General features: G+C 40.5%; 1 protein-coding gene across 1 annotated transcript in view; it reads right to left on the bottom strand.

The window, feature by feature from the left end:
• The window catches only part of LOC139441446 (ankyrin repeat and protein kinase domain-containing protein 1-like), a 208,689-nt gene that overhangs the window by 48,838 nt on the left and 144,847 nt on the right, over nucleotides 1–15,004 (bottom strand). The window lies entirely within an intron of this gene.

Raw genomic sequence — 15,004 nt, 5'->3', positions numbered from 1 at the left:
CTTTTAACATATCCACTGTGCAAAATAACAGTAATTAACCAATCAACGTATTTCCTGTTGATCCTTTGATGTCTGGGAATGATCAGTTGATTTACAAAAAAAGTAAAGCAACTGATCATACATCTCTTGCTGGGCTGCCACGTGCATATCACATAACTCACATTCCACCTCACTTCAAACCTGGATTTAGATTGAATAATTACCCCAGGTACAAGAAAGACCAAATTTAAACCTTCATCGGGTAATCTGAGTGGTGCTACAACTAAGTATACATGTTATAAATTCATTAACTGTGCAGCAAGTGAATTACGACAAAATACACAAGTGTAGGGTTATACCAGAAAATATGGATGACAACAAGGGAGTAGTAATTGTATCATCCACGCAATCCGAAATCCGCAAATGCTTTCACTCCGGGATACTTTTTTATTATTAAACTGTAACCATTAGGGGTATTTCCAAATAACGACACCCGATGAGCTTTCGCCGTTATTTGTCTGTTTGTTTAGGCTACCATGCGCCCTTTGTCGAAATCTTCATAGATCACGGGTAACCAATCAGTTTTCAAAAATGCGTAAGTTTATTTAGCTGTCCTTGCAGACAGGTAGCCCAGTCTCTTGCACCGTTAGCGAGCAAATTGACTCAAGGCAGCTAATAAGCCCATGCGGAAACCCAAAGGTCGTATTACCTGAAGAATCAACCTTCATTTGAGAAATATCTACTGTTCTCAAAATCAATATTTCTCCCAATACTAAAAGTCAGAACTTTCTGACCAAGGATTACCAGTTGAAACTGGTCGATGGCTGAACATTCCCAGGGAAGACAGCCAGTGTCCAGTCTGTGATTCTATCACTTTGGGAGATGAATTGCATTATTTATTCCGATGTGAAGCTTTTCACCAACGGCGATATGAACTCTTATATAAGCAATATCTCAAGTTTCCAAACATTTAAGAAAATTATGACCACTAACAGTGTAAGAAATCTAAAAGGCCTATCTAAATTCCTAAACAATGTGTACAATACAATTGATAAATTGTATTAGTATCCACGTATCCTATTTTAATTATTTTTGTAAAATTGTACATAATAAAGATTGTAGATAATTGTATGTCATGTTATTCTAAGAATTAATGAGTTTGAGTTTGAGTCCGACACCCGAGAAGAAGCCAGAGATTAGTGCCCCTTTTTGAATAGTTTACAATCATGTTTTAGGATTAGCTGTGTTGGCTTAAACGTATTTTTATTTCAAAAGAAATCTGGATCAATAAACAAGCAAAACTTGCTTATGTAATACCTCTCCAGGTAACAACTTAACAACAGCTGGATATATATATATAAGAGAGTGCTGAACATAAACATACAAAACGCACAAATGAAATACACGAAGCCAATACACTGAAGCAAGTGGTGTCTGTGAAATAAGGTAATGGGTTTTCCTTTACTACATGCATAAAATTAAACCTTTTGTTTTTGACAATGATGTCGTGAACTACTGCCATGTAATATCATTTTTAGACCATACCCATGTCTGTAGAAATACACAGTGTTTCTGATATTATCGTATTTTTTGACAGTTATAGAAAAAGTGAATTGCATCTTCAAGGTGATATCCACAAGTGCAGTCTGGTATGTTAAATACACTGCAGCCGAGCCTAAGGCGACAGTGGACAATTTGGCATGATCTATGAAAATATTTGAAGTCAACGAACGATTAATTAAGGATTTGATTTCTTTTAATGAGCGAGCATTAGTTACTTCATCGGATAGAGGATTCCGCAGGTTGATCACATCCAGAAGAAATGATTAAGCATAGGTCTGTGTTCTACATTTGATTGTTTGTATGTTGAACCTATTTCTAAGGTTATGTTTGCTGTTATCAGAGAATTGAATATCGGTTTTCAAATGTTTTGGCGGAGCAACTTATGAGTGCTACAGGTCTATAACTTGAGCATTCATGTTCATCGCTGACACTGACACCGCATCAGCCCGGCAGTGGACTTGACACAGTTATTTGCGCACTGTTTATATAACTCTTTCAGACAGGGTGGGGTGGTTGTTCAAAGCGAAACGGACGACCTCGTCTGTTATCTAATAAATGCTGTGCGGCGCCTTTGATCTTGCCTCCAACCATACACCTTATAGTAGTAAACGACGATCAGGATGGCCTGGAAATAAACACAATTCTGTCTGCCCAGTGTATCCACAATTAACTAGAATGCTTCATATCCACAAATATATATAGAAAATAAATATTTGCCCACAGCAAATAATCATTTGCTTAATTGCATCAGTGTGGTTTATCAGAACATGTACAATGCTTTCTTACGCTTGGTGAGGCAGACTGAAATTGAACATTAGGATAACGTCAGCAGGGATAAAAGAGGTCATACCCAAAAACTTACTAGTGGAAAAGTCAGACATTCCGATCAACCACTACAAAAGCGATTGTCCCTTCAATACTAGTATATGGCTGGAAGCTGTCTCTCAGACTGTTATGAGTTATGATGTATTTTATGATATTAGTGGGGAATGTTCAAATTAGTTACTGTCATTTAATCCAACGTTCTAACTGTCATAGGTTTGGTTATATATCTCCTCCCTGTCTCTATGTCTTAAGTTGTTAATCGGTAACTGCGGTCCAAATGTATCAACTTATTCATCTATTGTTGCAAACTTGACTGATTTAAACATATCTAATTGATCCTGAGCTACTTAGTCAGTCAAGCACCTGTATCAGAAATGTAAAACCAGCCATGTTTCATGTAGTCCCAATATCACTGAAAAATGCCGATGTAACGTGACATATAAATTTACTCACAGACAATATATTTTTCGTGAGAGTGAAGCACAATTTTATTAAAGTTTTATTAACAATTTCATAAACTATAATAATATTAATATTAAAATTCATCATCACTTGCCAAGTTTATGAAAATGACCCCATTTGGGAGATGTCACATATAAACAACTAAACATTCGAACTAAGTTTGATCGTCTTTGACACTGAGGTTTATCCCCACTTTGCCAGCAAACTGCAGAAAATTAACAGTGAGTGAGTGAGCATCGTTTCTATGTTTATACAAGAAAAGATGTCATGCCCCAAACGCTCACAGCAGTTAGTGAGTAAACTCACGACCTGTCATGACCTGGTTGAGTGACTTCCTCCAAACGTGAAAGGATTACCCACAGAGAAAGAAAGGATTAAAGTCACCCATAAATCTTATCCTAACGTAGTACTCCAACTTCTAAATGCCTCTCAAAGAACGATTAAAATCCTAAAGATATCCTATCTACGTGGTATAGGTACTCACAACCTCTAATAATAAACTGTTACGTTTGGTATCCCCAGCAATACTCACTATATATGGTCATTGGGCAAATGTAAAAATCACAAACCCTAACGAGGTTCTGTCTACATGGTCACACCCGGTGATTGTGAAGATCTCAAATTCTATCAACAGTCAGACAGCATGGCTGTTCATATTCATTTTCAACATCCTCTTATAATTAGTATAAAAGTGTCCCACACAAAACCTTCTTTTATTTATTTTTTCAAAATACAAAACAGAAAGTGGGGTGTGGGGAAATGGGACATATTCCTTAATGGCGAACATTTACCAACCCGCGACAATCGTGTCAACACGGGGGTTCCCCTAGCAATAAACTCGCATCTAAATTCACTACTGTTCTACTGTCAGCTAGCCACAATGGCTAGACTGGACCCTAGTGGAATGGTTCATGTCATAAAAGTCTAGCAACCGAACACTAATTAAGACGGGCCGACCTTGCATTTATGGTCTGGTGAACACAGCTCAATGGCCGCTCATTAACTCAAATTTCACATCTCACTGTTTTGTTTTATCTCACTATTCATTTGATAAATTTGTCAACTTCAACTGGAACCCGGTCCCGTGTTACACGAGTGGCACACGCGTGTGCAACGGGTTGCACACGCGCTGCACACCCGTTGCACACCCGTGTCCAACGGGTGCTCACCCCGTGTGCAACCCGTTGAGCACCCGTGTCACATGCGTGTTACACGCGTTCTCAACGCGTGTTAGGGGAATTAACTTTTAGGCAATAGTGTATAATGACGTCATACTTATGATGACGTCATAAATTACAACTGTGACGTCCTAATGTATTTACACACTCCAGCGACGACACCAAGTAATTTAACAATTGTAGGGAGAAAGCGAAAGTACTATGTTTGACGTCATCATAGGTATGACGTCATTATATGTCATTGTCAGTTACACTGAAGCGCTGTCATGAGACAGCGAAAGTACTATGTTTGAATTCAAATGTCTCCCTACAATTGTTAAATTACCTACCGGCCATTTTGACGTCTTGTACTTGGTGTAAATGTATTACCACGCGCTGTGATTGTGACTGACTTACAGAGGTAGTTCTTTTCAGACCTTTCTCATCTAATGAGGATATGATTTGAACACATGTGCTGCGTAAGATGTTTCTGAAGAGCAAGTTGTGCATGCATACGCCAATGTCACCTCTCTTTTTGAGGAACTATTTTACTCCGCGATATAGCTGGTTGTTGTATGGCTGTCAGTGTAAACATGAAGTCGCACGTACTAAATAAAAATGTGTTTAGAGCTTGGCCTACATCCTTTGAGGTAAGAAATTGTTATAAAATAACTATAAGAATTGACTGTAACTTTGTGAGTTCATTGGAGTATGAATCTTCATAGTGTGAGGGCAAGCTCCGACGTTCATACAGTTTGGCCCTCTCTCTATGAAGGTTCATACTCCAATGAACTCACACAAAGTGAACGTCAATTCTTAAATATATACAAACAACACAAATAGACATAGGCACATTTGCACCCACATACACACACTCACAAATATGTACACACATATACGCACGCAGACACACATACTCACACACATATATACACACTACACAAACAGACAGGCCCACAAACGCTAATTGTTACCTAGTTCCACCAACTCGTTCTTGTGTGTATGTGTGTATATTTGTGTAGAGGAGTTGGTGGAACTACTCACACATTCACTTACAGTCACACGCACATACACTCATACACACAGAGACATACACAGTCACACACACAGACACACTCAAACAAACACATAGACCGGCATGCTTACACACATTCATACACACACACAGACACATACACAGACACACTCAAACAGACACATAGACTGGCACGCTTACACACACACACACACACACACACACACACACACACACACACACACACACACACACACACACACACACACACACACACACACACACACACACACACACACACACACACACACACACACAGACACACTCCTTTTCACAAAATTAAAGTATGTCAAATGATGCTTACTTCACTACCTATAATATATTTTTCAGATCTAGGCATATCATCAAAATGGATATTAGACCGAATTTGGTTTTGGTTTGGAAAGTTAAGTATACTGGTAACTCAATGGAAAGGATGTTGCTGTGGGTGTGGTATCCTGGTTGTAAAGGATGTCGCTGTGGGTGTGGTATCCTGGATGTAAAGGATGTGGCTGTGGGTGTGGTATCCTGGATGTACAGAGATATCCCTGTGGTTGTGGTATCCTGGGTGTAAAGGATGTTGCTGTGGGTGTGGTATCCTAGGTGTAAAGGATTTTGGTGTGAGTGTGGTATCCTGGATGTAAAGGATGTCACTGTGGGTGTGGTATCCTGGATGTAAAGTATGTCGCTGTGGGTGTGGTATCCTGGGTGTAAATGATGTCGCTGTGGGTGTGGTATTCCGGGTGTAAAGTATGTCGCTGTGTGTGAGGTATCCTGGATGTAAAGGATGTCGCAGTGGGTGTGGTATCCCGGGTGTAAAGGATGTCGCTGTGCGTGTGGTATCCTGGATGTAAAGGATGTCGCAGTGGGTGTGGTATCCCGGGTGTAAAGGATGTCGCTGTGCGTGTGGTATCCTGGGTGTAAAGGATGTCGCTGTTGGTATGGTACCCTGGGTGTAAAGTATGTCGCTGTGGGTGTGGTATCCCGGGTGTAAAGGATGTCGCTGTGGGTGTGGTATCCTTGGTGTAAAGGATGTCGCTGTGCGTGTGGTATCCTTGGTGAAAAGGATGTCGCCGTGGGTGTGGTATCCTGGGTGTACCATAGATGAACGTGTTTATTTGAATCTATCATCATACATGGTCTCACAAGGAATATCATCAGTGTATAATACACCAACAGACATTTATTCTTATATATTTCTAAGTTGTTGTGATCTGTGCTACCAAATGTTCAATGTTACCATAATTAATTTTAATATTTTGTTCGAAGTACCGCAACTCTGACGGGCATTCTGATTAGCTAACGTCGATTGGATCCTCGGTAATCGAGAAATACACGGACCCCTTGAAGTCTACGGAAAGATGCGAGTGTTGACGAATGTCTAGGAGGATACTGGGTACAATACACCTTTTATGTCACAGGTAACTATGTCAGTGTTAAACTGCTACTGACGTCATTCACTTACACCCACCTCGGCCTTCTACAATGTACAGGAACGCCCCTGAATACAGCCCCCACACAACAAGATCTTATTGGACAATCTGAGCGTGACAGACGTTCGGGGATTCCCCTCGGAAATGAGGTCATCAGAGCGTCAGCTCAAACCGAAACTAGAACAAGTGATAGACTGGTTCCCTAAGTACCTTCACGTGATTTGTTTGTAACTGTCAAACACAGATGGAAGGTTCCTATTTAACAATGTTCCAAAATCTTACAAATTATTCTTGAAGTATGTAATTAACATGACAACACACACTACCTGACTTGCGCGTATCAGGTTTCTCCTCCCAGTCTTCCAGATCCGGTTGGGTCGCCCAATCCGTCTCACACACACAGGTCGAGTTTCTCACAGGCCGCCTCACACACACAGGTCCAGTGTATACAGGCCGCCTCACACACACAGGTCCAGTGTACACAGGCCGCCTCACACACACAGGTCCAGTGTACACAGGCCGCCTCACACACGCAGGTCCAGTGCACACAACCTGAGTAAACTCTGGCTGACGTATACCCTGTCCCACTTCAGCAACACACTGCTAAGGATTGAAAGAAGTGAGACCGGCGTGTATCTAGAGAGACAGTGGCACGGAGAGCTGGTCCCCCACTCCACACTACATAGCTTCCGGGTGTGACGCTCAATATACATTCGTCTGCACTCGGCCTTTTCCGTGCAAGAAGTCAATACCAGTATCGATCGAACCTGTCCAGACTTGCCTACTGTACACATCTGGTCTTTTAAGATAACAATCATGAACATGCAGATATCACATAGTTTTTTTAGTTCTATATAGGTATCAAATTGTCAGATCACAACCTGAGTACCTGGTAATGAACAATGTAATATCTGTATCTATTTTACAAGCAAAGAAGCTACAATAGAAAAAGTAACTGACCATAAAAAACTAGAAAAATCTATATATACTTTTTGACATATCATGCCATGATTTGTTCGCAAACGATAATCATACAGATTGCTCAAGAGAAAAGCCGTTGTTTATTTATGAAATATACGACGAGTGGTTTATTCTCCCTGCAGTATTTTATTGAGAGGTTATTACATGGCAGTTTTCATATCATCCCCCATATCACCCCAAGACCCCCACATCAGCCAGAAACACCCATATCAGCCCAAGACCCCCACATCAGCCCGAGAACCCCACATCAGCCCGAGACCCCCATATCAGCCCGAGACCCCCATATCAACCTGAAACCCCAATATCAGCCCGAGGCCCCAATATCAGCCCGAGACCCCCATATCAGCCCGAGACCCCAATATCAGCTGGAGACACCATATCAACCTGAGACCCCCCATATCAACCTGAAACCCCCATATCAGCCCGAGACCCCAATATCAGCCCGAGATCCCGATATCAGCCCGAGACTCCATATTAACCCGAGACCCCAATATCAGCCCGAGACCCCAATATCAGCTGCAGACACCATATCAACCTGAGACCCCCATATCAACCCGAAACCCCCATATCAACCTGAGACCCCAATATCAGCCCGAGACCCCCATATCAGCCCGAGAGCCCAATATCAGGCCGAGATCCCAATATCAGCCTGAGACTCCTTATCAACCTGAGACCCCCATATCAACCTGAAACCCCCATATCAACCCATGAGATCCCAATTTAGCCCGAGACCACGACATCAGCCGGTGAACCATATATCAGCCCGAGACCGCCATATCAGCCCGAGATCCCAATATCAGCCCGAGATCCCAATATCAGCCCGAGACCCCTATATCAGCCCGAGATCTCCATATCAGCCCGAGATCCCCATATCAGCCCAACCCACATGTCAGCCCAAGATCCCCATATTAGCCTGATACAGTTGTATCAACAAAAGAAGTCCATATCAACCCCAGAATCCCATATAAACCCAATACAACCACATCAGTCCAAGACCCCCATATCAGCCAGACCCCAATATCAACCTGATACACCAATATCAACCTGACACATCCATACCCCCACATCAGCCCGAGACCCCACATCAGCCCGAGACTCCCACATCAGCCCGAGACCCTCATATCAGCCCGAGACACCACATCAGTCCGAGACATCCACATCAGCCCGAGACCCTCACATTAGCCCGAGACGCCCGGAGAGGGTGTGAGGGTAGCAGTCAATACAATGTCAGGGAAGGAGGAAGTACAACTGCTGACATCAGATACACTCGGAATGTCAACTGGCTTTTTGTCACAAACAACCATCGAATGTTTGAATTATTTGTAATCGCCCAGCACAGATTGTCCGAGTACAACATTTTAGAAACGGAAGAGTGTGTTTATGATTTGACAAATAGAGTAAGTCATACTAACCTAATGGTTTTAGTCATTGTGATGTTCTATCAGTGAACAACGAAACTGATTCAACTACAGTCAAACGTTGTTGTCTCCAACTCTCCAATGTGTGAATACAATATGTGTACGTGTGTTTATGTGTATTCATGTGTGTGTGTGTGTGTGTGTGTGTGTGTGTGTGTGTGTGTGTGTGTGTGTGTGTGTGTGTGTGTGTACTAGTGTATGTGTGTGTTTGTGTGTGTGTACTAGTGCATGTGTGTTTGTGTGTGTTTTAGTAGCTTTGTGTTCAAACATGATATTTTTATAAGAGGCCATGATGTCATGTTCGCGGTAAATGGTAGTCTGATCGCGGCTAACCTGTTGCGGCCTTTTCGTCACACATCCACAGTTCACGTGGGACCGAATCACTTCCAACAGAGTAAATTATTGAACTCTTTTGCCTGTGAAAAGTAAAATTGTTAACGCACAATCGTCATAAACGACAGGTTAACGTTACCGTGACGAAGTTATCAGTCCTCCCGTTTCTTCAGACCCACGGACGTCTTATAACTTTGAAAGCTGGGCAACGTTACCGTCCTATTGTAACGTAATGTGATTGTCACCACAAACAGCACTAGCCGTTATGTACATGGCTGGAAGAGTACTAGCCGATCAGTAAATGAATCTGAAAGTCGTGAGGACTTGACTGTTTTCTTCTTATATTCAGCCGGAAAGTTGGAATAGTGGAAGAGGTGTGTCCTCTGACCGAGGTCAACATGATCAACTGCTTGCAGTGATATTCCTTCATGTCTATTTCTGGAGTGATCAGCAGAAATACTTTTCCGAAATACACGTTTGAAGTAATAGTTGCTTGATAAAAGCGGCCAATACAAGAGGTTATTTGCAAGATAACGGGAAGTAAGTGTGTGTTTGAGGTGAATGTCGAGTCTGAATCAGCTATGTATGTATGTATGTATGTATGTATGTATGTATGTATGTATGTATGTATGTATGTATGTGTGTGTCTATGTATGTATGTATGTATGTATGTATGTATGTATGTATGTATGTATGTATGTATGTATGTATGTATGTATGTATGTATGTATGTATGTATGTATTCTACTGAAGTATCACAAGGCCCTGATACTGTGACATTGTTTTGGAGGTTTGGAACCGTTGAAGTTACGGTAAGCACACTGAGGGAGATAATGTATGTTCAATACCCACAAGTACACGCACCTAGTATGGTGACCTACCTTTGGCTGTTGGTGATCTATAGCCCATTTTTATTGTGTACTGTTATGGATTGTTACGAATTTTATTATGTTATGCTAGTTTTACAATCTACATCTGTGATGGTCTAGTGTTTTTACTGTCCTTTGTCGACAGATTTTAATGTCTATATTAATGGATTATTAATGTCCAACTTGATTTAGTCACGATATGGCTGAAATATTGCCAATGTGACTATAAATCTTAACTCACTCACTCACTCACTCACAAGTACACGCACATCTTTTTGGGTGTTTTGTACTGTGAGGGTGCTTCGGTTAACTGAGACATGACTGTGAAATACCAGCGAAGGTATTCCAATCGAACAAAAGTAACTGTGCTTCATATAAAGTTAAAAAAAATTTAATTTATTCTGAAATACAATTTTATTTTTCAATACATATTTATGAAGACATATTCTCGTGATTCACAATTTGCACTTGCATGTGCATCAAATTCTCAAATCAAAGTGTTTATTATGTTAAGGCCCAACTACCATATGTGTATACAATACAGTACAGGATAAAATATACAAGTACGATGACATGTTACATTTCTGGTCTGGAATACATATTGAAATATAACATTTCAAATCTTGATAATTGGAGGTTATCATGAGGCGTATAAATTGTTGGACTGACGGTCGAATTACAGAGTTATTTGGTATGTATGGCTTTCGAATACGTTTTAACGATGAACAAGCACAGGTGAAAAGATACAGATCTTCGCTATCGTTTAGATTACAATATGTACACTACAATATCCGTGGCGCTCTCTTTGGGTGTTTGTTTGTTTGTTTGTTGGGAGCATGATACTCACACACTTGTTCTTGTAATGTGAACAGCGCACAATGATTGGTTACCTATCTCGTGCTCATAAAAACACTTTAGTTTAACGTTAATTAACGCTTACGCAATGCCTTGGGTATGGTGCAAACAGGAATGAAAAACGAAGTTGAAACACATTTTAATGTCCATCAAAACAATATCATCGCTTTGGAGACGTTTTCTACACTCATGACATGCTACGTGCCGGTCGTGCATCTAGTGAATCGATGGGAAACTGCCACATTAACAGCTCGGACAATTCCTGGGTTGAGACCAACTAGTGGCAGGACCGCATGCAACCGGTTGAGGGAGCACAACATCTGGCCCCGACGTCCAGCAATTCGCCCTGTTGTGCTTCCAAGTCACCGCCAGGCACGCCTAATCTCCAGGTGACATTTGGGATAACAGCGACAAATTCCTTCCCATATCCATAAGAAATATCTGCCATAAGCCGAGAAATGAAACTTTTCTCACTGATGTTACTGGTCATGATCTCAAATGAGTGCGAAAATTGGTGTCCTATATTATTTTTTTACAGACTTCCAGCCCGTGCGTTTCAACTTAGTGCATACTGCGTGAATTGGGGACACGTTTTTTGAGAAACTACTGAAGTTACGTAGATGAAAGTTTGCACGTCTATCTAAGAGATACTTGTGAAGACTGAGTTCGAAAATTGGTTCAACTGATTATTTTTCCCAGAGGAGGGGCCTTTTGTGGGTATTAATTTCACATTTTATCATTTTTTTCTAATAACATAAATCGACCCTTGTGCCTATCTCTTCTTCAGTGAGTGAGTATGGTTTTTCGCTGCTTTTAGCAATATTCCAGCAATATCACGGCGGGGGACACCAGAAATAGGCATAACACATTGTACCATGTCAGGAGTTAGTGAGTTGTGTTTAACGCCGCTTTTAACAGTATTCCAGTTATAACACGGCGTGTCAGCTTAATGTGGGAGGAAAGCCTGAAGTGATGCAGGTCTAAGACGTTTACCACTTCGGTGAAACCCACGAGAACGGGTGTGGTGCTGACAAACCTAGAAACATAATTGGGGCGAACCGGGATTCGGACCCACAATCATAGGTTTCTGGCGTGCCCAAGGGACGCAACTCTGCACAGCGAATTGCTGCGCCTTAGACGACTGGGCCACCCGTGCCCCCCCCATGTCAGGAGTCGAATCCGGGTCTTCGGCGTGACGAGCGAACGCATTAACCACTAGGCTACCCGACCGCCCCCTCTTCTTCAGGATTTAAAGGACTGTTATATTTTGATGGCTAATATTAACTTCCTCATAGGTCACTACTGTACGAACAAACACAAATCTTATGTGCCGATGGTGGGGTATATTGATAACGCTGTTTTCTTACTTATTTTGTATCCCTTATAATAAAATGTATTTGTAAAAAGAAATCATTAAACATTATTGTGTTTATTTAGATTGTTTTTTTTCTTCACACGTTTAAACCATATAAGTTCCCTCCAAAAGAAAACAAACGGGAAAACTATGTATTCACGGAACCGAATAAGGGAACAATGACAAACATAGGGAAATAAGGTTTGCTGTCGCTACATTGGGAATAGCGCGCATACAAATTCAACACGTCAGAATCAAACATTGACCCGTATTTTTGTGCATTGTTTCCAACACTTAGACACGGCAGGGAAACCCATGACAGCATATCACGTGACTGTGTCTAAAACAAAGTGTTCCCTTCTCCATGTTCATCAGTATAATTGCTGAAAACCATTTATATAAACGACTTTGCTTGTTTTGTTTTCGTCATTCAGTTTCATATTCTGCTTTCCATTTAATAACCAATAATCCCATCAGTTTTATAGATCTACGATCATCATCTATTTCAAACGTTACTTGATATATACGTGTATCTTTAAATGTACATCTATATATAAATGTGTAAATGCAGTTCTAAAGTCGTATTTATAAAAAAAATGATATGAAAGGAAATGTTTTATTAACAACAAGTTAATCCAGGTACTTCATGTTTTTTCTCCTTCACCTAATCTAGATGATTCATATAAGTGTACTGAGAATACAATAATATTTTCTTCTTTCACCCGCGAATGTGATAGTTTCCTTGTATGAAATATAGCCTACTCTATTAAATTAGGTTTAAACCATTGACAACGTATAATAACACCCGAAATATAAATACGCGGTCTGTGTGATTGTACAACGAAACGAAAATAGGTTTGTTGAATATATTTGCTGCCAGTGAAAACGTTTCAGCGATTTTGATTAAATCTACGTAAACTTACTCTTGGGTGATAGTACGTACGTTAGTATAAGTGTTAGTTATTAAGAAATGTTAATGATGTCCGACATTGAGCGATGTTTAGGATTGTTTGGGCTATTTAACCATCTTTCATAAAATGTTCGATGTCAATCACCCCGAAGTTGTGTTCATCATGAAACAGCACGACACTGACATCTATATTGACGCAACCATCTTTCATCTTTTGTAACATGATATTTGACACAGTCTGCACATGAACTAATGACGACCACTTTCATCAATTTGTTTTTACGTAAAAAAAAACACTGACAATTTCAGCCGGATTTTTTTATTCCTAAATTAAACTCTTGGTCAATCATCAATGAATGCATACTTTGACATGAATGTCATATGTCTATCACCGTTAGGATACGTTCTTTACAATGATGTGAATTAGGTGAGATCTAGATTTCAAATAAAGGCACTTTCTCGAAGTTACTTCCCACATACGAGTGGTTCAATATTACAGTAAATGTAACAAATGCAGCAAACTAGAAAACCGCCACTTCCATCGATGGCTAGGCAGTGCATAGACCTTTGGGATTTGCTGAATATAGATACTGGCTATCGACTAGTTATCGCAGAGGACCAATGAAAGCAAACACCCCGTTATACCGTGCAGGTTATCGCATTTCATTTTACTTGTGCTCGTTTTCATAATTAGAGAGAAATATCTATCCGTAAATGATGAACAAAATGGAGTCTTGTAAGGAAATAATCCTAAAACCCAACCATAAACACCATGCTCAAACACAACTTTAGAAAAAAGTGGCGGGTGGTGTCACGTGACTTATTCACACGAAAATATTAATCAAACAACACGATGATGCACATTCAGTTCGCTTATAGTTTACTGGCTGTCATTTCTTCCCCCAAATACAATTCTCAAACCTATTTGAGCTTTATTTCCCAAACTGCATAACCTATCTAGATCGAATTTGGGGAATGTTGTGTTTTGTCAGTTTGCAGACGACAATTTAATATTAGCATTTCGTATTCATTTCGATGAATAAAAAAATTGAGTTCAATGCCCGAAATACTAAAAAAAGTAATTTTTATAACTGAAGCGGTGCGCGTGCTGTTAAGACGATCACGATAACTGTTGCAATTAATCGACGGGAAAGTGCTGTTGCCAGTGTATTGGTTCCCTACCGTAGCCTTATAACAGAAATCAAGTGACTCTTATTCCAATGACAGAAATAAGCGCATATGCTCATAGTTTCACAAAAAATAAATTTATTAGTACAATAAAATTTGTACTAAGAATAATTCAGAGATACTATGGAAAAAATGGCGATAACTGATCGGTGAAGACAGACAACGTTAGTTGAATGTTATATAATTTGGTTACACTGTATGAAGAAATAAGAACGATGTAACACTTTTTATACAATGTTACGTTTTTGAAACCGCGACTGACGGCAAGGCACGATGAGGGATAAACACATGCTCATGCTATGATCGGATTCGTACAATCGACTCTTCTTTTAAGTTTTGTACGTATTAAAATAACTTCCTAAGATAAAAGACGTACGCATATGTCTGCCTTTGTTAAACTATATCTACCACACAGTGCATGTCTTGTATGGCCATGTCGTGTGTGCCGCCCTGATTTGGCAGAGAAAACAGCCGGTCACTTTGGTGCAAGGCCTTGGCCGCAATGCTGTGACGTCATGGACAGTGTGACGTCACCGCCATTGTACATTTGGCGCCACGTCTGAGGTCACAGAGTGCAGCGAGATGTAAACAAACAGTTTGTTGTCTCTTTCACGACTAATTAT

This window comes from Haliotis cracherodii, unplaced genomic scaffold, assembly GCF_022045235.1.
Source record: "Haliotis cracherodii isolate W230 unplaced genomic scaffold, xgHalCrac1.p SCAF_40, whole genome shotgun sequence".
Classification (NCBI taxonomy): Eukaryota; Metazoa; Mollusca; class Gastropoda; order Lepetellida; family Haliotidae; genus Haliotis; species Haliotis cracherodii.
Note: the sequence above shows the minus strand (reverse complement) of the source record. Positions and strands in the feature narration are given on the sequence as shown.